General features: G+C 41.1%; 1 protein-coding gene across 1 annotated transcript in view; it reads left to right on the top strand.

The window, feature by feature from the left end:
* Positions 1 to 202: 202 nt before the first annotated feature.
* Positions 203 to 20,734, top strand: part of Nexmif (neurite extension and migration factor) — a 196,055-nt gene continuing 175,523 nt past the window's right edge. The window contains exon 1 of the mRNA XM_055591848.1: positions 203 to 227. The gene's annotated coding sequence lies outside the window, so the exon portion shown is untranslated. The remainder of the gene's footprint in view (positions 228 to 20,734) is intronic.

Below are 20,734 nucleotides of genomic sequence, written 5' to 3'. Positions count from 1 at the left end.
GGCCCCGCGCATGGAGCTGAGGCAGAGGCCACGGCGGCGGCGGCAGTGAGCGGCAGCGGCGGCGGCGGCGGCGGCGGCGGCGGCGGCTCGACCAGCTGCGGTGACTGACTGCGGCGGCGGCGGCGGCGGCGGCGGCGGCGGCTCAGCCTCGACTGCGGCCGCTACAGCTCGGGACGCCGGCTGCCTGACCCACCAGCGACGTGCGCCTCCGGAAGGCGGCCTGTGAGGTGAGTGCAAGCGCTGCCATCCAGCCTTCTTCCCGCTTCTCCCCCCCCCCCGCACCCACCCACCCCCACCTCGGCCTCCTTGCTGGCTCCCGGGCCGGCTCGAGGAGGCTGGCGGCAGCTGAGGGTGGGGGGTGGGTGCGAGAAACTGAGGGAAAGCTCGGCAAGAGGACCGGGGGGCGCAGGGCGGGGAAGGGAGAGCGGGCGGAGAGGACGTCTGGGTGCGAATGGCGTGCGTGTTGGTGTCTGTGCGCAAGGCAGCGAGGCCGTGAGGGCTTCGGAGCCTCGGCTCGGCCGGCCGAGGGAGCGGTGCAATCTAGGAAAGGCCTGTGTACGGTCGCGGAGGAAGGGCTGGAAGGAAAGGGGAAGGGAGCCGGCCAGAGCCGCGTCTCACACACACGCTTGCCGCAGGGCAACAGCGGGAGCCAGCCGAGTGCCACCCCTCCCATCTGCTCCGTGAGCCCCGGAGTAGCCTCGGACGGGGGGGGGGGGTAAGCCTGGCACGGCTGAGGCACGCTTCGGAGTGAGCGGGAAAAGCCACGCGGCGACCTCGGCTGGCATCCCCGCTGAAGCTGCAGAGGTGCGAAGCCGTGCTGCCGACGCCTCCCCCTCCCGCGGCTCCCGCGCGATCCGGGCTCCTCTGGCCACCTCCAAGCAGCACGGGGGGGACGCGGGGCGGCGGTGGGGGGGACTGCTCGAAAGACCCCGGTCCCAGCCGCCCGCCGCCCGGCCAGGAGAAATTAGGGGCCAGGAGCGAACCTCGCCCAGCTTGTCACCTTTGCATAAATTGGCCCGCTGCCCCTTCCCGCTCTCCCGTGCAGTCAGGTTGATGCTTTTCTCCAGGACTTCTGGAGCTCGTCGTGGCCGCGCCTGCTCGTTCTTGTCCAGCCCGCGGGCAGGGAGGCCTTGGGGCGGACCCGCTGCCGAAAAGTGTGCAGACCGCGCTGTTCAGCTGAGGAATCCAGTGGTTTCAGCATGACTGCTCTTGTCTGACTCCTGAGGGACCAAACCGCACTGGCTCAAGGCTTTTAGTCTTTTTCGAAGTTAAAAAAAAAAAAAAAATCAGTTGACATCCCCATTGCGACACCAGCACTCCAGATTTTTGTCTAGCTTCTGGTAGCATTTTGGAATGACTGAGTCTCATATTTTGCTTCTGGGCTTTGGCCACTAACGTGTTGTTGAATTCTGGGCACAACAGCACACTTAGCTGTGTGGCCTTTTCTAACGTTCCCTTTTCTAGACTTGTCTGAGAATACACAATAGTGTGTGGGGTTGGCAGGACTTTTTTTTTTTTTTAAAGCATTTTTATAAAATACTTTAGCTCTGGGATTTGAAAAACTATTTTAGTTTGAGAAGCAGAGTGTGCTACCAGTTCCTGGAATATTTTGCTTAGTGAGTGAAAGGTGCTCCAATAGTTTTTTTCTGAACTGCAAGAGACCATTTGGGGTTTTCAGGGTGAATTGCACATCTTTATACATGGGTAGCATGACCAAACATTTTATTTACAGCAGTGACGTTCTCATGGCTGAGGAGAATTTACACTTACTGAAAAAATATTTTTAGAAAGGAACAAAAAAGCCCTAAGTAACTGTCATTTTACATATTAACTAGAAAACCGGCTAATCAAATAAAACTGGCTGAGTGTCTGAAATTCTATCCCAGTGAAATATGTGGCTGTGAATATAATTAACCATCTGTCTAGTGAGCAATTTAAATTTGGGCTGGTACATTTTTATTACAGTCTCTAATTTCTAGAAGACTTGTACATTTTACCCAGCACTAACAACAAAAGCGTATTTGCTTACTAGGTCAAAATTTTACTTCTGTGGTGGTGGGATTTCCTTCTTGTCCCCACCCTTATATCTTATGTAGTCTTCACACTTCTTGACCAGGGAGGTCAAAATAAACCTCTTGCTTTTTTTTCCCCCAAGCAATGTAATTACAATAGGAGACTTCAAAGAAGCTCTGGAAGCTAGTAATAAGACATTTTTGTTTCTTGGAAATAACTTTGTAAAATTTTACCTCCCACAGAACCTAGATAGACTGCATGCATTTGAGTTGAAAAGATGTGTGTGTGTGTGTGTGTGTGTGTGTGTGTGTGTGTGTGTGTTCAAAGAGGGTAGGGTGATTCAACAACATTTGTAAGACTTGAAATTTGATTTCATTTACTTTGTCTTTTGCTACTTAATTCTTTTTTTATTCTAAAAACTTATTTCAAAATGCATACTTTTATTTATTGCTACTTAATTCTTTTTGTAGTAACCCCCCAGCTTTTCTTACTGTCTCCGTATCCCCATACTTCACAGAAGCAGGCTAACAAAAATCACCCACTTTTGTCCATTTAGCTAGTTTTTTTTTTTGACGTTAACAGTATCAGATCTGTGATTTTTAACAATATGTAAAGGAAAATTGCTTGTTTTGAAGACCATACGTTCAAAATATCAAAACATAAAAGAATATTGTGCATATTTAAATTTTTCCTGTGATATGATTTTAACTTGAAAGCAATTACTTGGGAAAAAAAAGTGAAAAGAGTTTGGGAGAAAGGTTAGATTTCACAGACTCCAACCAAATAGCTATTGTTAACATAATTAAAAAGAACTATGGATTGATTGTGCAGCAGTCCAGAGAAAGCCATTTAAAAGATAATACTTTTAAAACAAATATTTGCCTAAATTACAGCTTTGATAAATGGGTAACAATTATATAAGCACATGGCAGAATTTGACATATGTCAACTCTGTTAAATAAATCAGCCTGTTCAATGAATAAATCTTCGATGCATCAATGCTTTTAGCATACACATGCATACATGCAGGCACACACATGCAAACCTGTAATATCCCTGCTGCCAAAATCAAACAACTGCAGAACACCGCTGCTTTCTGTTTTACTCACTGTCTTTCTCTCTCCCGTCTTTCTCTCTCTTTTTTTTTTTTTTTTGTTTTCACAATCTGATTACCTGTAAGCTACCCAGAGAGCAGAGAGAACTAAAGATGTGCTGTTGCTTCGCTTCGCTTCACTCGTGTTTACAGAGGTAGAAGAGAGAAGGAAAAAGCGATAATGGCTGGATTTAAAACGCTCACAATCATTCTAGGTTCTAGTCTCAGTGAAGTGTTTGCTTCGGGGAGGGGCTGTCTTAACCAAAGAAGCATTGATTGCAGTTTCTCTGTTCCTAAATCCAGTAGTGGAGATTTTTTTTTTTCTTCAAGCCCCTTCCTTTGTAGTAGGAGGAAATTCTAGTTGGCCTTTGACTGTTACATATAAACTTTTTTTTTATCTGTTGGCATACATGTAGTTAAGCAATGTATGTAAGCAAAAGAAAAGAGAAGGATCAAAAGAGTGATAGGGGAAGGGAAAGATTCACTAAGAAGTAGGTCATTTGGGCTTCTTTGTTTTTCCCATGTTGGAGGATTTCAGATTTAAACTTTACATTTTATTTTATTATTGTATTTCCTCTGAAAAGTTGAGCTCCCTAGTTAAATAGTTCATCACCAGAGTACCTTTTCAAATCCAAGGTCATGAGGGTAGAACCAAAGAACTTAGCTGTTTGTCCAGGATGCTTACCCAGAGCTGTTTGAAAACAAAACAAAGGCCCATGGACAAGAGCACCACTTCAGGCTACCTTTAAGTTCATACCTTCAGTATTATCTGTTATGGTCAAGTCTCTTGGACTCCAATGACCACCAACGAGCCAATTCCAATGCAGACACAGTAGGGTCTTTTATTACAAGCTTGAGCTCGGGCCCACACCAATGCAGCAGTGTGGGATGTAGAGCCCTGAGCTAAGGGATAGGAGAGTTTATATTTAGGGTTACAGCAAGGTTGGGAAATTCCAGCTAGGCAGTTTTATGAGTGATTGATATTTAGCAGATATCGGGTGTCCAGAGGAAATTGTTTGCCCGGAAGACCAAGCCAACCCATAATTGTTTTACCCATCCTATTGTAAAGAACACCTGGGTAAATCCCAGGTATTCACTTATTAGCCGTTGCTAGGAGTGATGGTTAAATATTACTGGGTTTTCTCCAGGCTGTTTCATGGGTAGGGGACTCTATTGTCTTCTTCCTGGACCTATGGCCTAGTTCCTGGGACTGGGTGGGGGGAGCAGGCCTGGTTTTTTCATCCCCACCCAGCTCATGATCATTTGAAGGCCCAGCCATGGGTCTTCTAGATATAACCCCTTGGTGTCCTCGAGATTTACCCTTCCATAATGGGATTTGAGCACCATTAACTGTATCACTCCCAAGTGTTTCTTCATAAAAGCTGCCAAGTGATTTAAAATCCAAGGCCCAAAGGTTGGGGACTTGATAGTAAGGCAGGGGAGACTGTCAGGGGGAGCAAAGTACATACAGTCAGTAGGCTCAGCACTGTTTGAGCTTTAACTTGACTGTAATTGTCAAGGGTCACTCATGGCTTTCCATCCTGGATCCAGGGCCACCTAGTGTTTTTTTCACAGTGAATGGATCAACAGGCTGGGCATGAGTGTGATGGACCCAAGATACCATCCTGTCCACCTTCAAGGCTGTGGGGGTGGTTAGCAACACAATATAAGGACCCTTCGACCAAGGCTCCAGGGACCCCTGCCGATGCTTCTTGATGGAGACCCAATCACGAGCCTGGTACTGGTGAGGTTCTGGAGGAGGACCTGTCTCATAAAGAGAACGCAGTTTAGGCCAGACATGCTTGTGGGACCACTGGATTCCCCAAAGGTCGTTCAGTCTGTCTCTTTCCTCAAATTCAGCAAATACCTTGGCCTGAAGGTTTGGAATAATGGGTGGAGAGTTACCAAACATGATCTTAAAAGGAGTGAGGCCCATCTGATAAGGGGAATTGCACACCCGATAGAATGCAAAGGGAAGGAGAGTCACTCAGTTACCACCAGTCTTTAAGGTCAAGTTAGTTAAGGTCACTTTTTAGAGTCCTATTTATTCTTTCTACCTGTTCTGAACTCTGGGGTGTATAAGCACAATGCAATTTTTAGTCACTCCTCAGAACTGTGGACAAATTCTGACTTATCTTGGACATAAATGCTGGTCCATTGTCTGACCCTATCATCTGTGGAAAACCATACCTGGGAAGGATATCTTTGAGCAGGTTTTTTTTTTCATATTTTGTAAGAAAGTCTTCAGTCCATTCTGAAAAGTATCTACAAATACCAACAAATAGCGATACCCGTACTTGCCAGGATTTACCTCAGTGAAGTCTGTTTCCCCATAGGCTCTAGGTGTCGTTCCTTGAAGCCTAGTTCCCTGGGTTTTTGGCATTTGGTACCTCATTGGTGAGTTGACAAGCCTTATGGTTGTTGATGTTTTTAATTTTTGAGTTGGCCTCCTTGATCTTTATATTTGCATGCAGAATTAAATCCTGCATCCTCTTAATGCCCATGTGAGAATACTAATGTATCTTCGCCAGCATCCATTCTCCCAGCTTCTCTAGGAGGATTAGGTGTGACCTCCACTATCCTCACAGGCATTCGTTCATTGGCAGTCCCTTTATCCAATTTAATTCTTCCTTAGAATACTTGGATTTTTCTGGGAGGTTTGGTTCACCTGGGTTGACCAAGATGGTGGCCAAGACTGGGTTAATTTGGAGGATGACTTGTTTGGCTACTTGGTCTGTCAAATTGTTTTCTTGAGAAATTGGACTGTCTCCTTTCGACCTGGACAATGAATAATCTCCAGTTTCCTTGGTAACCAGAGGGCTTTCAACAATGCTAGTATCTCTTTTCTCGGTAGTAATGCTTTGGTCAGAGTGATGAGTTCAGCTCTGTGGGCCAAGAGGACCAGTAGGCACAGGTTCTGCCCAAATGATCTCAGTTAATCACACCATAGCTGACCCCCATGTACCACTGTCTATCCTGGATGAATCTACTCCCATTAGTGAAACATTTCCTCTCTGCATCTGGCAGTGGGGTGTCCTTCAGGTCTGATCTGGTCCTGTGAACATGGGCCAGGATTCTAGAACGGTCATGGAGGGGAGTATCCAAGTCTGGGTCTAGCAGAAGAGTGGCTGGATTCAGATCAGCAGGTACCTGAAAGGTAATTCTGGCAGGATTGAGTAGTAATGGCTGTTAGTGTGTCATGCAGATGTTGCTAAGCCATCAGTCATGGGGCTGCCTTAACACTCCCTTAATGGTGTGTGGGGCAGAGATAGTCAGATTTGATGCAGAGTCAATTTGTCAGCATCCTTGACCAGAAGGGCCACTGCAGCTATGATGCGGAGGCATGGAGTCTATCCCACAGCTTCTGGGTCCAGGTTCTTGGACAAGTAGGCCACAAGGTGGTGCCATGGGCCAAAAAGTTGGGTCAGAACCCCTTTTGCCACACCTTTATTATCATCCATAAATAGATGGAAAGGCTTAGTTACATCAGGTAGTCCAAGGGCAGACAACATGGCCTGCTTCAATGCCTCAAAAAACTGTTGATGAGCACCAGTGCAGAGGAATCCTTCGGATCTCTCCTTGATGGTCTCATAGAGGGGTTTAGCAACCTCTGCAAAACCTAGAATCCATAACGTACAGAATCCAGCAGACCCCAAGAGTTCTTGTACTTGACGGGGACTCTTTGGGGTCAGGATCCTAAAGACAGTCTTACCTCCTTTAAGTATATAGCCCAGGTACTGAACCCGTTTGCACAATTGAGCCTTCTTGGCAGAGGCTCAGTAAGTATCCCAGGTCTCCAAGTGTCTGCAACAGATGTTCTGTGCCTGCCATACAGGCTTCCTCTCTGCTGCCACAAGCAGGTCATCTACATACTGCAAGAGAGTAAGGTGAGGGTGTCAGACACAGTACTTACCCAGATCCTCAATGTAGCGTCTCATCAAAGATGGTCAGCAAATTCTTGAATCCTTGAAGAAGTCTGGTCCATGTCAGTTGCCCATTGAGCCCTTTGTCTGTGTTGTGCCATTCAAAGGAGACAGTCTTGACTTTTCAGGGCTACAGACAGGCAGCTTATTTACTTCCTGCAGATCTTACACTGGCCTTCCGTTCTTGATGCCATCTGCTTCAGGCGCCTCCATTGATCCTCTGGTGGCCGCCAACAGGATCTTTGCCAAATCCCTGCTCTGCCTCTTCTCCGCTTTTATCTGTTTTTCCTCTACACTCTTCCTGCTATTATATTCTTTCTCTGTCACAATTACTAAATCTCTCAAACTTTTCTCCCAGCTGTTCCACCCTTTGGAGCGTTTTCTTAATGTGTAGGATAGACTGGTAGATGAAAGCCATAACCATCATGGTCTCTTGCCCGGTCCCTGACTGATTTCATACACCTTGGTCAGATTGGTCAGTCTGCAAGCAGCTGCCTTTAGACCTGCCAAGCAGAGCCTGGTGGTAGACCAAAAGCCTACCCTTACCTTCAGCAGTGTTATTAATCCCTGGTGGGTTTAGTCAAGGGAGAAACCAGCATTGATTTTTGCCTGATCGATGGTAGGGATTCCAGTGTTTTCAGGAACCAATTTTCTGGCTTCTGTCTGGATGATTTCCATTTTCTCTGTGGTGAGCAACACCTGCAATAACTGTTGACAGTCATCCCAAGTGGGCTGGTGGGTAAACAAGGCGGTTTTTAATCACATCGGCTGGACTGGTTTACTTTAGCTTTTAGCAAGTTCAGATCTCAGCTCACAATCCATAGTTGATCCCTGAATGGAGTCTGTCAGCCAGGTGAAAATCTGCTGAGAGAAATTTAGCCTAGAGACAGAAGTTAAAATTTGTCTATTAATGAGGGAAAGTGAGGAATCCTAAGACCAAGGGAAAAATTCCATTCAAACCATGCAGTTGTACTCATTTAGAAAAACCAGGTAACAGGTGTCTGCAAGATAGCAGGATGAATGCCATTAAGACCTAGTTAAAGCTATGGCTTTGGGTCAGAGAAATACACATTGGACAGAGATGTTTTAGCATAATTAGAAATACAAATCATTATCCAGAAGATAAACAAAAGGATATTAAAATCTGGAGCTTGTGACTGAATTATAAACAGTCAGTGATCAATCAGCTTATCAGAACGCTATTGATCAATGTCAAAACTCCGAACCTTTGAAATTTTATAACAGTATTAAGCACAAAAATAGCATAGAGGGGGAGAAAAATCTGAAATATTTCTCATTTTTAATATGCCTTTAATTATTTTTATATTATAACAACTTGCATTCATATAACTTAAAACACCTTCTTAGACCCATAGACACTTCACAACTTGCATTTACCAACCTTAAAATACCTTCATAGACCCTCAATTTTTTAAGATCCTCATAACTCAAACTTTTGTATCCTCAGACCTTACATAAATTTTATATCTTTTTATCCAGTTATTTACCATAAGACATGGGCAGTTAACAAGAAGTCTGTGAGCAAGGCAAACCTGTTTGACTTTCTAAATAAGAGATCTAGTACCCAGTAGTTTTAACTAGCCAGTGAATCCAGTAATAAACTAACAGTGCATCTAACTGTCTGCTCTTTAGCTGCAAAACTAGCATTAACTTAGCTTAGCCATCAATGAGATCAGAGACCTGAGAAGGGTAAATTACAAGCTAAATGAATCTATGTACGCATGTTAAAATGCCGTATTCCACAGATCTCTGACAAGCTTGAAGGCCAGCATGAGTTACTCTTTGCTTGTCTTTAGTTATCTGCTTTAAATTCCATTCTGTAAAACAAAATGTTATAATCTCTAATTCTGACACATTCTGTAGTTAAGTGTTTTAGGACCATATCTACTATTTCAAGTAGATCTACATAGGCAAACGTTGTAGTTACCCTAGTTATCCTAGGCTTAACCTTAAAAACATAAGCAAGAGATTAGGTAAAGTTCAATCTTGTAACCAACTGCAGTCATTACCATAACATTAAATACATTTCTCAACTAAAATCAAAACAAAACTTTTAATCATACAATTCATAGAGGGGTTGGCAAATCTTGCTGATCTACCACATTGCATTATTAAGACTGAACAGCACAAAGCTTAAGGGACAAAAGTTGCACTTACTACTGAACAGGGGGACTGAACACAGCTGGCAGCCCTCAACAAAAATGGCTCCACCCTTTTTATCCCTCAACCAACATGGCAGGCATTTCAAAACATAGCCATTAGGTGTTGCTGGTGGTGTTTTCACCTCCCACGATATAGCACTGTGGAACATTTACAGTTTCCCATAACCAGGATCTAACACTGTAATCAAGTAAGTTTTAGAACCAACTGCATAATAGAACAGTACAATTTTAAAACTGTATTTGAACTATTCTGGCCATACCAAATCTATAAACCAGAAAGAAACAGCATTAATTCATTTTTAGGAACTGGCAGTCAGGTACACACTTTACATTTGAATAAACCTTCACAAACCAAGGTTGAATCACATAGCATGCCTCAAGAATATAACCCTGAATTATATATATATATATATATATATATATATATATATAATGTATATAAATTCATAAAGACATTATTATAAAATAACTAATAAACTTTAAAATGTTTCATGGCCTTAAACACATTTTTAAAAGAAAACTGTTTTTGCAATATCAAAATAAAGTACCTTTTTTAGGTGCGAAGTCACAATTTTCATAACCATAATTTTAAAAGTCAAAACCAAATTTTACCAATGTAAGCAATTCAGTCTCTAAAATAAATACCAATTTAAAGTGAGACTTGTCTTCTTAGTCTAAAAGGAGCTAGGATGATACACAGAATTCATTACAATTAAGAGGTTCTGTAATTTTTACCCTAAGCCACACTATGTGGCAATTTCAATGGTGGAGTCACATCACATGGCAGACCACATGGTTGCTATTTAAAAACATCTGTTTTCTATAGATGCTACACACACACACACACACACGTTCTAAACTAGAATTTAAATTTTAACTTTAAACATATACAATAACTATTAATCTATAACCAAGACATACAAGGCATATTAACCATTTGAGATCAGTCAGAAATAAACATGTAATGGCCATACATACATTTAAAACACACAGACAAACTTTTCTTCCTTTGGTTGTAATTTCAAGCACTTTGTTATCTCTCCGGAATCGGGCTCACCCAACTACACCAGACTTTGGAATATGTGGCATATCATTCCACAGTGGCAAAGGCGCCAAGCCTGGGGCTCCACATACTGTAGTCATCCCTTGGTGACTCCTCACTATTGCAATCACCAGAGCTTGTGGAGCATGGCTCAAGCAGGCAGTGACAGATAAGACAGTCAACCAGAAAAATACACACAGAGCCAGATAACAGATCTCACTGCTCCTGCAGCGGAAAAACCAAAATAGGACAGCATCAAAGCAGCACTGAGGGAGCTACCTGCCTTGTTCTTATCCAGAGATCCAGAGATCATAGAAAACTGGGTACTCTTTCACCATTTACAGAAATTCAGTGGTGCACTGTCCCCTCTAACAGGGTCTGGAACTTCTTCTTGGGCCCCTGTGGCCCATGGTTGTCCAGTGGGTCCACTTGAACTGTTCCCAACCAAACAGATTACAGATTTTGCCTCGAGGCCCAAAACAGAAACTAGAGGAACACTGTGACAGACACAGACAAACAGATACAGACAAACAGACATAGACAATATGCTTACTGTCCAGCCCTCAACCCTTTGGTTCAGGGATCCTGGAGGGAAGAGGGTGTGTCTTGGAGATCCCGGCCGAGCCCCCAGAATGTTATGTCCAAGTCTCACGGACCCTAAAGACCACCAAGGAGCCAATTCCAATGTAAACACAGTAAGGTATTTTATTACAAGCTTAAGCTTGGGCCCACACCATCACCGATGCAACGGTGTGGGGTGTAGAGCCCTGAGCTCAGGCATAGGAGAGTTTACATTTAGGGTTACAGTAAGGTTGGGAAATTCCAGCTAGGCAGTTTTATGAGTGATTGATATTTAGCAGATATCAGGTGTCCAGGGGAAATTGTTTGCCCGGAGGGCCAAGCCAAACTATAGTGGTTTAATTCATCCTATTGTAAAGAACACCTGGGTAAATTCCAGTTATGCGCTGATTAGCCATTGCTAGGGGTGATGGTTAAATATTACTGGGTTTTTCTCCAGGCTATTCCTTGGGTAGGGGACTCTATTGTCTTCTTCCTGGACCTATGGCCTGGTTACTGGGACTGGGATAGGGGGGCAGTTCAGTCCTGGTTCTCTCACAGAAAATGTGTTTCCAGGCAGAGATGTCAATTCCAGTCAGATCAAACAACACTGGCATTATGCAGCACATTTCAACTTAGGGAAGGGGGGCATTAGGAGAAGCTGCCGTTTTGAGGCTTGCTCCGGGTAGACAAAAGGGCCTTTTGTGTTTCCCATCTTTCATGCACACTGATTCAGACTTTGGCTAAGGAATGCTTTCTCTCTCTCTCTCTCTCTCTCTCTCTCTCTCTCTCTCTCCTTGTAAATGCTATGCTCTAATGTCTTTCTTTTCCTTGCTCTCTAATGGAAAAGGAGTTCTAGCATTTGCATAGTTTCTGTTGTGTTCTATTTCATGATTTTCCCCCTTTTTTCCTGAGCTGAAGATAGGGCACAGGGTCTTAGACACGCTAGAGCATCACTTTACCACTGTGTTACATTCCCATCCATTGATGTTTTTGTTTTTGTTCTTTTGAGAAAGGGTCTTGTTTGTGTCCCAGCTAGTTTTGGATTTGTGATCCTCCTACCCCCATCTCCTGAGCACTGGCATTACATACAGTATGTGCCATAAGCCCTGGCTGAATACTTGAGAACAGCTACATTGCACACATTTTTTTCTAAATGGCATGTTTATAAATCGTCTTATTTCTTCACAGTAAGATGACTTTGATTTAAATAATTATGTACCATTTTCTCATGTACCCCTAAATCCTATTAAAATGTCAGCTTCATTCTCCCAATGCCTTGTTCAAGTGTCACACAAACTAGCCTGAAAAAGAAGCTTCTTTTGTTGTCTATATGGAGAGTATCTAGAGGCCTGAGAACAAGATTTGTACACTGGAACTGTAGTACTTTGACCTATCCTCCATCAAGAACAAGCATAAACCTAAATATAATATAATCCCTCACACAGGAGGAAAGAAGATCCTGAGTTTGAGGTCAGCCTTTGAAACCATGGATACAAGGCAAACTTGGGATATGTATTGAGACCCTGTCTTATTGCTTAAAAGGAGGGGATGCTTAAAACCGAATGTTCAGTCCTTAGCACCACCTAAACTGGGCATAGTGGTATAATCCCAGCATTCAAGAAGAAAAGGTAGGAAGAAAATATGTTTAAGGTCATCCTGAACTAGATACTAAGTTTAAGACCAGCCTGGTTTGAGGAAGATGACAAGGAAGAGATCCATTTCATGTGGACAAAGTTAAAGTATTTCCTCTACTTGAGATTATCAGTAGGCTAACATATGTTGTGGGATACTTATTTCATTCTTTTAAAAATTCTATGATTACTTGAAGTATAAGGCACATTTAAAAGAAACTATATTTCCTAATTTGAGATGATAGTTAATCTGTAAAGCTTTATATAATAATAATTTTTGGAGATAAAATGGCTCTTTAATCCTACGTTTGTTAACCAAGTGGTCTTTCTGTAGAAGAGTCTCAGAAAGACTTATGTTTTGTGTCCAGTAGAATTGGAGTATTGGATTCAAAGGTATCACTAAAAAATGGAATTCTGTTTTCACATACACTCAAAGAGGTACCATGTCCACACTGGAGAGTGCTTCTTTTTACTTTCTTGAAAGGCTGTTAAGACCTAATAATCTGGGTCTGAGGAGAAGGCTCAGATGTTAAGAGCACTGACTGTTTTTCTAGAAGATCTGAGTTTGATTCCCAGCACCCATATGGCAATTCATGACTATCTGTTATTCCAGTTCCAAGGGATCTGATACCCACTTCTGGCCTCCTAAGGCACTAGGTATCTACATAATATACAGACATACAGAAATACAGAACACCACACAGATGAAGTAAAATAATTTAAAAAAATTAAAGTTTGTCAGGAAAACCTTGGGATTAGAAAGTACATCCCAATCAGCATATTGATAAAGAAAGAGATATATGAATAACAGACAAAATTATCTTTTAAGCTGTCTGCCTCACAGTCCTGAGTATCTGTGATTGACTTTCCTTGATATAGGGTAGGAGTGAACAAAACTGTGCTTCCCTAGTCTAAATCTGACCTAGCATGGAATTATAAGCAAGAAGGAAAAAATGAAGCCAGGTAGAAGTGATTTTGTAAATATTTTCAAGAATCAGATCCATTGTTAAAATAAGTCTACCTTCCATACCTGAATTAATATCTAGATCTTGAGAAATTATACAAAACCAGGAAGAGTGGCAGGGAGATTACCTAAAAAAGCAAAATTTGTATGTGAATGTTTGTTTTAGTCAATGTATCAAAAATTATCTTACCTTTCTTCTGTATTAACCCAATTTTTTGGGTACTACTGAGTTCTTTCTGCCTCCTTTCCCAATGTTTGCTATGTTGTTCTAGGCACACATGTGATTTATTAACCTAGAAGCCAGTCTCAATGACTTGTGTGAAAAGAAACTCACACTTTCTCTTTAGTTATTAAGTAAATGAAACACATTCAGAAGATATGCTGCCTTACTAACTAGAGAAGTAGAAAAAAGAGCCATCACCATGTAGCCCAGTGGTCCTTAATCAGTGATCTCTAACTGTGGCATGAACTGTATAAAACTTTGATGACCACCAAATGTATGCTCTGCAGAGAAACGCATGTTTATATCATATGCATACATTTCAGAAAGTCTAGTCATGCATTGTGACTTAAAATGCCTCTGTGTAACCAGCAGGTGGTAGCCCAATCCTTTAATCCAAGCACCTGGGAGGCAGAGGCAGAGGCAGAAGCAGGGGCAGGTCGATCTCTGAGTTTGAGGCCAGCCTGGTCTACAGAGCCAGTTCTGGGACAGCTAAGGTTACACAGAGAAACTCTGTCTCAAAAAACAAATGGGAAAACAAAACAAAACAAAACAAGCCTCTTCACTCCCTTCTCCCCAGTTGCTACAGACATCCTTTCACATGCCTGTCATGGTCACAATAACTTGAAATGAGAGGCATATGGGAAAAAAAAATTCTTAAAAATGCATGTTGTATACTCATGGTTCATAGCTCTCAGCTACTGTTCCAAACATTTTCTGATTAAGCTTCATAGGCATTTTATATGATAAAGAGCTACTTAATACTCACTTGAACATTACTGTTCTTGCCTTAAATAAGTTGCTTCATTTCAACAATTTGTGGACTTGTCAACTTTAGGATTCTTCAAGCTGCCTTTTCATATACATGCATGTAATAACAATTAATGAAAAAAGAAGCTATGAATGTGAAAGAGCAAGTGGATGTATGTAGGGGCTTGGAGGGAGGAAAATTCATGGAAAAACGATATAATTATAATTTCAAAAATAAAAGAAAAAAGATGGAAACAAAAAATGCACATTCAACTCTCACCCTAATAACTTACTTATCAATACACTATATTCCATAAAATCTCCATCATGCTCACTTTTCTCTTACACCTCTCTCTTTTGTGCCTTGTTGTCTGAATATTTCACTTAGCCAAAGGGTTGAGAAAAATAGAAAACTCTTCTGGGTTCCAATTGTTAGGTTTGGTGATAGGGTTAGAGAAGGAAATGACAGATCTGTTCATGAGACCCTTGAAATTCATGGGCCTTTTGGACTATTAGTCCTCTTGCAGTGAGTTAAAAGATTTCATCCTGGAACTCTAATATAATATATTAAAACACAAATCTCTGCAAGCACTACAAAAACAAACATATATCACATCTGTGCTTTGCAATAAGGATGGCAATATGTAATTCCTACCCATGAATACATACATATGAATTTGTCATATCAGTTTGGACTATTATAGACTATGAGAGCTAACACAATCTAATTCTGAATGGGTTATCATTTACAGTACAATTTATCATATGTTTTTGAGCATCTACTGTGTGCTAAGCATTGGGAGACTGGGGATAAAGAAAAAGAAAAATAATAAAATGAATTGTCCTGTCAAAGGAAATTAGGTGGTTAGGTCTTTTACCTACATTTCTTTCCCTAATTTGGTGCAATTTTCTACTATCTTTGTAAAATAAGCATCTACATCTTTGTAAAATAAGCATAGTTTTTCTAACATGGGAGAAAAGTCCTCAGCAAATGGATCTCAGACTGGACTGAGATAAGATTTCCAACTTTGGTGGCAAAAACGCTTCATTTTTTTATACCTTCTTCGGTTTAATAGGCCCCATTTAATTGAAAGCAACGTGTTTCTTTTCCTTGCAATTCTGAGGCAAGATTCTCTATCACTGATTTCATTGGTGATGTGTAATTTCAAATAGCATTCATCATTACATATTGATGATTGACCTGGAGTACAATCTATACATGTTGATGTATGCAGATATGGATGCATTTGAGTGTGCATATATGAGAAGGCCAGAGATGGACATTATCTTCATCAATCAGTCATCACCTTGTTGTGTTTAGGTTTTAAAATTAAACTTACTCTTTAAAAACTTCATACATATATAATGCATTCTGATTACTGTCATCTTCCACTCCACATTATTTTCCTCCCATCCTTGGCAGGACCCCTCTCTACAAGTCCCTTTCCCACATTTATGTTTTGTTGTCCACATCATTTTTTGAGACAGGATCTCTCACTGAACCTAGAGCTTGTCAATTCACTAAACGGTCTTACCAGCAACTCTCTGGGATACTTACATTGCTTATGTCTAGTGCTGGCATTCCTGAGCCTGACTTTTTGTGTGGATGCTGAAGAAATGAACTCAGATCCTCATTGATTGTGCAGTAATCACTTTATGAACCCTAGCGTTCGTGTTGTATATTTTTGAGTGGGTTAGTTTTTAATGGGTTAGTTTTTAACTACCTAGTTCATGGATGTGTTGGTTTTCTACTATGGCTGCTATTAAAAATACTTATCCAAAACTTGGTGGTTTAAAACTACATAAGTTATTATTCAGTAGTTGTCGAGATCAATAGTCTAAACTCTGTTTCACTAGGCTAAAGTTGAGGTGTGAAAATAGCTGTTTTCCTTTTGGAGACCATAAGATGAAAGTATTTCTATCCATTTTCAATCTCCTGAATGCTACTTATATTTGCATCTTGTGGAGACTTTCCATACTCAAAACTTCCAGTGGAGTATTGATTTCCCCACATCTCATCACTCCAATCTTGTTTTTGCCTGCATCTCTGATTTTTTACTCTTCTTCCTCCTTTTTCAGCTTACAAATATCTTATAATTGTATCGAGCCTGCCTGAAGGGACAGTTTTCCCAACTCAGAGCTACTTGTTTTGCCACCTTAACTATCTTAATTCCTCTTATATAATGTACATAGTCACAGGTTCTGGGAGTAAGATGTGGACATTTTTTAAAGGCAATTGGTCTGCCTATCACACTAATTTTTTTGTTCTTAATTTTTATTTTGCAATAATTGATAGATAGACAGGAAGTTAAAAGGACAGAGGGGCCTTGTGGATTACTCACCCACTTCTTCCAATTGTTCCATCTTGCATAGCCATAGTATAATATGAAAATCATGTATTTGGCATTCTAACAGTGACTGTGTACAATTCCATCCCATCATTTTACATGCATATTTGTATAACCCAACACAATCAAGAAAAATATTATTCCATCACGAGATTTTCTTGTGTTTTACCCATTGTAGTTTTTGTACTTTTTCTCTTTGCCATACCAAACTTCCATAATCAGTATTCTGTTTTCCATATCTATAGTTTTTCATTCCAAGAATGTTACATGAATGGAGTCATAAATTACACTAACCTTTCAGGTTGTCCCTTTTCATCATAATGCCCCAGCTTTATCCACATTGTTTGTTTAAGAAAGGATCTCAAAAATGGGACCAGAGGTGCATGCCTGTAATACCAGCACTCTGGGAACCACAGGCAGGTGAATCTCTGTGAGCTTGAGACTAACCTGGTCTACAAAGCAAGTCCAAGACAGCTAAGAGAAACCCCAGGTAGCCCTGTGTAGCCAGAACTCACTGTGTAAAGCCAAATGATCTCAAACTCAGAGATCTGCCTTTCTCTGCCTCCTGAGTGCTGGGATTAAAGGTATGCATCCAGTCATCCAATTTGTTTTATGCTATGGCTGGATCTTGATGGAGAGCTATTCGAATTGTCTGAGAAAGCGCCAGATTGATTTCCAGAGTGGTTGTACAAGTTTACGTTCCCACCAGCAGTGGAGGAGGGTTCCCCTTTCTCCACAACCTCTCCAGTATGTGTTGTCACTTGAGTTTTGATCTTAGCCATTTTGATGGGTGTGAGGGGAAATCTCATGGTCGTTTTGATTTGCATTTCCCTGATGACTAGGGATGTTGAGCATTTCTTTAATTGTTTCTCTGCCATTCGATATTCCTCTACTGAGAATTCTCTGTTTAGTTCTGTTTCCCATTTTTTAAATGGATTACTTGATTTGTTGCTTTTAAACTGCTTTAGTTCTTTATATATACTGGATATTAGCCCTCTATCAGATACAGGGTTGGTAAAGATTCTTTCCCAATCTGTAGGTAGTCGTTTGTTCTGACGACAGTGTCTTTGCTTTACAGAAGTTTTTCGGATTCATGAGGTCCCATTTATGAAAAGTAGTTCACCCCTTCTGGCTACTCAACAGTTTTGTATAGAATGACTGTATCAGTTTAGCTTTTCACCTGTTGAGAGACTTTGGTTATCAACATTTTAGTCTACCAGCAAACAAAGCTGCTACGAAAATTAATATACAGATTTGTGAGAGAACAAACATTTTTATTTTTATGTGATGAATTTTCAGGTATGATTACTGATTTGTATGGTAAGTACATGTTTAGTTTCATTTTTTAAAAGTTTTTAAACATTTATTTTTTATTAATTACAGTTTATTCACATTGTATCCCAACTCTAGCCCCCTCCCTCATCCCTACCCAAACCCACCTTCTCTCCCTCTTCTCCTCCCTAACCCCTCCCCAAGTCCACGGATAGGAGAGGTCCCTCAACTTCCATCTGATCCTAGTCTAGCAGGTCTCATCAGGAGTGGCTGACTTGTCTTCCTCTGTGGCCAGGTAAGGCTGCAACCCCTCAGGGGAACGTGATCAAAGAGCAGGCCAATCAGTTCATGTCAGAGACAGACCCTATTCCCATTACTAGGGAACCCAATTGGACACTGAGCTGCTATGGGCTACATCTGTGCAGAGGTTCTAGGTAATCTTCATGAATGGTCCTTGGTTGGAGTATCAGTCTGAGAAAAGACCCCTGTGCGCAGATTTTCTTTTATATTTAGCTCTCCTTGTGGAGCTCCTGCCCTTCCAGGTCTTTCTATCTCCCCCTCCTTTCATAAAATTTCCTGCACTCTGCCAAAAGTTTGGCTATGAGTCTCAGCATCTGCTTTGATGCCCTGCAGGGTAGAGTCTTTTCAGAGGCCCTGTGTGGTAGGTTCCTTTCTGGTTCCCTGTTTTCTCCCTCTCCTGATGTCCATTCTGTTTGCCTTTCTGAATGAGGATTGATCATCTTACCCAGAGTCCTCCTTCTTTCTTAGCTTCTTTAGGTGCACAGATTTTAGTATGATTATCCTATATTATATGTCTAAAATTGACTTATAAGTGAGTACAAACGATGTGTGTCTTTCTGCTTTGGGCTACTTTACTCAGGATGATCTTTTCTACTTCCCACCATTTGCCTGAAAATTTCACGATTTCCTTGTTTTTAATTGTTGAGTAGTAATCCATTGTGTAAATGTACCACAAATTCTGTATCCATTCCTCAACTGAGGGATATCTGGGTTGTTTCCATCTCCTGGCTATTACAAATAAACTGCTACAAATATGGTTGAGCAAATGTCCTTGTATACTTGAGCATATTTTTGATATATGCCTAGGAGTGGCATAACTGGATCTTGAGGAAGCACTATTCCTAATTGTCTGAGAAAGTGCCAGATTGATTTCCAGAGTGGTTATACAAGTTTACATTCCCACCAGCAATAAAAGAGGGTTCCCCTTTCTCCACATCCTCTCCAGCATGTATTATTGTCACTTGAGTTTTTGATCTTAGCCATTTTGAGGGGTGTAAAGTGAAATCACAGGGTCATTTTGATTTGTGTTTCCCTGACAGCCAAGTATCTTGAACATTTCTTTAAGTGTTTCTCTGCCATTCGATATTCCTCTTTTGAGAATTCTCTGTTTAACTCTGTACCCCATTTTTTAATTGGACTTGATTTCTTGCTGTTTAACTTCTTGAGTTCCTTATATATTCTAGATATTAGCCATCTCTCAAAAATAGTGTTGGTGAAGATCTTTTCCCATTCGTAGGCTGTCTTTTTGTTCTGATGACAGTGTCCTTTGCTTTACAGAAGCTTTTCAGTTTCATGAGGTCCCATTTCTTGGTTGTTGATCTTAGAGCCTATGCTTTTTGTGTTCTTTCTAGGAAGTTGTCTCCTGTGCCAGTGAGGTCAAGGTTCTTCCCCACTTTTTCTTCTAACAGGTTTATAGTGTGTGGTTTTATGTTCAGGTCTTTGATCCATTTGGACTTTAGTTTTGTCCAGGTTGATAAGAATGTATACATTTGCATTTTTTACATGTAGTATCAAGTTAGACCAGCACCATTTGTTGAAGATGCTATCTTTTTTACATCGTATGGTTTGTCATCTTTGTGAAAAATGAAGTGTCCATTAGGGTGTGGGTTAATTTCTAGATTTTCTATTTGATTCCATTGACCCACCAGCTGGTTTCTATGCCAGTAATATGCAGTTTTTATAACTGTTGCTCTATAGTACAGCTTGAGATCAGGGATGGAGATTCCTCCAGAAGATCTTTTATTGTAGAGGATTGTTTTAGCAACTCTCAGTTTCTTGTTATTCTCTATGAGGTTGAGAATTTTTCTTTCAAGGTCTGTAAAGAATGGTGTTGGTAATTTGATGGGAATTGCATTGAATTTGTAGATTGCTTTTGGTAAGATGGTCATTTTTACTATGTTAATTGTGCCAAACCATGAGCATGGGAGATCTTTCCATCTTATGGTATCTTCTTTTATTTCTTTCTTCAGAGATTGGAAGTTTTTTTCATACAAGTCTTTGGCTTGCTTGGTTAGAGTCACACCAACATACTTTATGTCCTTTGTGGCTATTGTGAAGGGAGGGTGTTGTTTCCATAATTTCTTTCTCAGCCCTTTTGTCTTTTGTGCACAGGAGGGCTACTAATTTTTTTTTTTTTAGTTAAATTTGTATCCAGCCGCTTTGCTGAAAGTGTTTATCAGCTGGAGTTCCCTGGTAGTATTTTTGGGGTCACTCATGTATACTTTCATATCATCTTCAAATAGTGATAACTTGACTTCTTCCTTTCTAATTTGTATCCCCTTGATCTCTTTCAATTGTCTTATTGCTTTAACAAGGACTTCAAGAACTATGTTGAAGAGATAGAGAGAGAGTGGGTAGCCTTGCCCTGTCCTTGATTTTAGTGGGAATGATTTAAGTTTCTCTCCATTTAGTTTGATGTTGGCTATAGCCTTGT

The sequence above is a fragment of the Psammomys obesus genome, unplaced genomic scaffold (genome assembly GCF_907164565.1).
Source record: "Psammomys obesus unplaced genomic scaffold, mPsaObe1.curated_primary_1811, whole genome shotgun sequence".
NCBI classification, from domain to species: Eukaryota; Metazoa; Chordata; class Mammalia; order Rodentia; family Muridae; genus Psammomys; species Psammomys obesus.
The sequence above is the reverse complement of the archived record's forward strand: the minus strand, read 5'-3'. Positions and strand labels throughout refer to the sequence as shown.